At 44.3% G+C, this 4,088-nt stretch overlaps 1 pseudogene; it reads left to right on the forward strand.

Annotated features, from left to right (window-relative positions):
• Positions 1-1,490: 1,490 nt before the first annotated feature.
• On the forward strand, positions 1,491-3,181 carry LOC118527544 (elongation factor 1-alpha 1 pseudogene; annotated as a pseudogene).
• The last annotated feature ends 907 nt before the right edge of the window (positions 3,182-4,088 follow it).

The following is a 4,088-nucleotide window of genomic DNA, read 5'->3' on the forward strand; positions in this document are numbered from 1 at the left end:
ACAATAAGACACAACCAGGAAACAGTGCTATTTTTCTCCCATTACTGGCATGCACCATCAAAGCTTCCTGTTCCCTCCCAGACAACATCTCAGGCAGTCTTTGTCACTTTAATTCACTTTAAGACTCACTCTCAGGTATTAAAAAATTCAGTATAATCATATCAAACAGCAATATCATATCTTATTAACAATTTCTTCCTTCTCCCTAATCCAGTTCTGGCCCATGGGTCAAACACCTACCATTAGGTACCAGGGTACATGATCTGGTCTCTTATGCCTTTTCCACCTTTCATTTTCTATCTTTGCACACTTATAGACTCAGAGAGGCAGGGGGGAAGGGGAGCAAACTACAGAAGATCCACCCTGAGATCACCGTAGCCGGATATCAAGTCTTCAAGTAATATAGGTGTCCATCTTTCAGAGCCTCCCTGCCAGCTCTGAACTCAGCACTGCCCAGTTCTCTGACCTGGGCCCTGGGCAATCTGGGCCGCCTCTTTCAATCTCCCCCATCTCCTGTCCTCAGCAGTCCAGCCTCGGCCTCTAGTTGCTGTTGTCTCCTTCCCATTGCAGGTAGCCTTTTGGAGGAGGATCACTTGAAGATGGCTGAGGCCCTGTTAACTTCTACTGGTCATGGCCATGGGAACACAAACATCATTATAGACTGGCCCAGATGCAGTGCACCGCTCCCTCCTCCCCATTCCCTACCTCTGTGGGCTGCTCCAGACAGCCTTACTGCTTCAGAACTCTCTAGGCAGGAGGTGGGCATCAGTCTTACTCTTGACACCCAGGGACACATGAGATTTCCCAGACCTCTTTCTCCATGCCCTGTCCCAATGGTAACACTGTCCCCCAGGCCTCTGCCAGGACTAAGAGACCAGCATCCCCTTGCGTAGGCACTGCCAATCTCTATAGTGGTCCTCTTGGGAAGGGGAGAGGTGTTGGGAACATGCTGGAAAAAAAGCCAAAGAGTTCTCATTTGTATGGATTTCTTTCAATAAAATCCTTTCAAATGTCTTTTCTTTTTTTATAAGCAAAAATAGGTGAAGCAGGATGTTACTTGCTGGATCACATTTGTCATTTCTTCGTAAGACTGGCTTAGATGTGTCTTTTTCTTAGATGTGTCTTTAGAATGTAAGGGTACTTACATCCTATTCTAGATTTGGGCTTTACCCAAATTCCAAGAATTTTGCATTCCGTTTGACATTCTATTATTCATATACAACTCAGGTGCCCACTTCCCTTTACTGGTCACATTCTAGGTCTCACTAACATACAAGGACAAGCATCCAGCTTTATACAGCTCTAAGCGTTCACTCAGGAGCAGCCTTCAGCATCAAGGATTCATACCCCATCCCTCCCAGCTCTCGCTGGGCAATTGCTCACAGTCCCAAAGGCCACATGTGGGAATCCCAAATGCATCTACCCAATAGAATGAAGCTTCCTCGGCAACAGGTTTGCTGCCAGAACACAGGTGTCATGAAAACCACTGCTCAACCTAAACCAAAATGGGAAAGGAAAAGACTCACATCAACATCGTCGTCATTGGACACGCAGATTCGGGCAAGTCTACCACTACTGGTCATCTGATCTACAAATGTGGTGGGATCGACAAAAGAACTATCAAAAAATTTGAGAAGGAGGCTGCTGAGATGGGAAAGGGCTCCTTCAAGTATGCCTGGGTCTTGGATAAACTGAAAGCTGAACATGAAAGTGGTATCACCATTGATATCTCCCTGTGGAAATTCGAGACCAGCAAGTATTATGTGACCATCATTGATGCCCCAGGACACAGAGACTTTATCAAAAACATGATTACAGGCACATCTCAGGCTGACTGTGCTGTCCTGATTGTTGCTGCTGGTGTCAGTGAATTTGAAGCCGGTATCTCCAAGAATGGGCAGACCCGTGAGCATGCCCTTCTTGCTTACACACTGGGTGTAAAACAACTAATTGTTGGTGTTAACAAGATGGATTCCACTGAGCCACCCTACAGCCAGAAGAAATATGAGGAAATCGTTAAGGAAGTCAGCACCTACATTAAGAAAATTGGCTACAACCCCGACACAGTAGCATTTGTGCCAATTTCTGATTGGAACGGTGACAACATGCTGGAGTCAAGTGCTAACATGCCTTGGTTCAAGGGATGGAAAGTCACCCGTAAAGATGGGAATGCCAGTGGAACCACACTGCTTGAAGCTCTAGACTGCATTCTGCCACCAACTCGTCCAACCGACAAGCCCTTGTGTCTGCCTCTCCAGGACGTCTACAAAATTGGTGGTATTGGTACTGTCCCTGTGGGCCGAGTCGAGACTGGTGTTCTTAAACCTGGCATGGGGTCCCCTTTGCTCCAGTCAATGTTACAATTGAAGTAAAGTCTGTTGAAATGCACCATGAAACTTTGAGTGAGGCTCTTCCTGGGGACAATGTGGGCTTCAATGTGAAGAACGTATCTGTCAAAGATGTTCGTCATGACAATGTGGCTGGTGACAGCAAAAATGACCCACCAATGGAAGCAGCTGGCTTCACGGCTCAGGTGATTATCCTGAACCATCCAGGCCAAATCAGTGCTGGATATGCACCTGTGCTGGACTGTCACACAGCGCACATTGCTTGCAAGTTTGCTGAGCTGAAGGAGAAGATAGATCGTCGTTCTGGAAAAAAGCTGTAAGATGGTCCCAAGTTCTTGAAATCTGGTGATGCTGCCATTGTTGATATGGTTCCTGGAAAGCCTATGTGTGTTGAGAGCTTCTCTGACTATCCTCCTCTGGGCCGTTTTGCTGTTCGTGACATGAGACAGACGGTTGCTGTGGGTGTCATCAAAGCAGTGGACAAGAAAGCAGCTGGAGCTGGCAAGGTCACCAAGTCTGCCCAGAAAGCTCAGAAGGCTAAATGAATATTATCCCCAATACCTGCCACCCCAGTCTTAATCAGTGGTGGAAGAACCATCTTAGAACTGTTTGTGTCAATTGGCCATTTAATAGTAAAAGACTGGTTAATGATAACAATGCATCGTAAAACCTTCAGAAGGAAAGGAGAATGTTTTGTGGACCATTTGTTTTTTTTTTGTGTGTGTGTGTGGCAGTTTTAAGTTATTAGTTTTTAAAACCAGTACTTTTTAATGGAAACAACTTGACCAAAAATCTGTCACAGAATTTTGAGACCCATTAAAACAAAAGTTTAATGAGAAAGAAAAAAAAAAAAGAATGAAGCTTCCTCTTCAAGATGCGAGGGAGAAGGGGAACAAGATTCCCTTTTCTCTTTACTACCCCATCTTTCATCTCTCCAGAATGCCATAACAGACTGTACTACATGAATTTCTTCATTAAAGGGTTAGAACAAATTTTTAAAGGTAACTAAAACATGGGGAGAGGGAGAGGTTAATTCTCGCCAACTATGCCTAGAGTCTAGAGGAAAAGTCCCCAAGGAAATCAGCCCCTCACAAGAGGATCCTAACCTGGTTGCCCTACCCTGAGGGTTCTGATTCCCTCTCTCCCAATCACTTCTTTTTTGTAAGCTTCCATCTATGAATTCCATCCACCTCTCAGTAAAACCACCCCTATCCACAGAGAGGAATCTATCTTCCTGGATCTTACCTAATAGAAATATCTGTTTTTTAAGTTTTATTAAAAAATATTTCAAACAATGATAAAACTATCAAGAATCGTATACCAAATACTCATGCATCCTCTACCCAGGTTTATCAAATCTTAACACTTTGCTATATTTGCTTGAGATTCTTTTTCTTAAAAGGGAATAACATTTTATAAGTATAGTTGAATCCCCACAAATTCACCACCCCAAATCCCAGGCTCATTCCATACTCTAACCCCAACTGCCACTATGAGAAACTGCTCTACAGGATATTGTGTTCTGCCTCATATTTTTCCTTGAGCCTCAATCATTCAGGCTGGAGTCGCCTCAGATTTGCTTTCCATGATACCAGCAGGATTTCCATGCTCCTCAAAACAGGCTGGAAGAGGGGATAAAATCTGATGCCTCCTGATGCCATTGTATAAAGTAGACACAGGGTCTTCCAGGCTGGATTTCCCTTACAGTTTCCCATTCATTGATTCATTTATTTGTCAATA

Source organism: Halichoerus grypus, chromosome 4 (genome assembly GCF_964656455.1).
Source record: "Halichoerus grypus chromosome 4, mHalGry1.hap1.1, whole genome shotgun sequence".
In the NCBI taxonomy this organism is placed as follows: Eukaryota; Metazoa; Chordata; class Mammalia; order Carnivora; family Phocidae; genus Halichoerus; species Halichoerus grypus.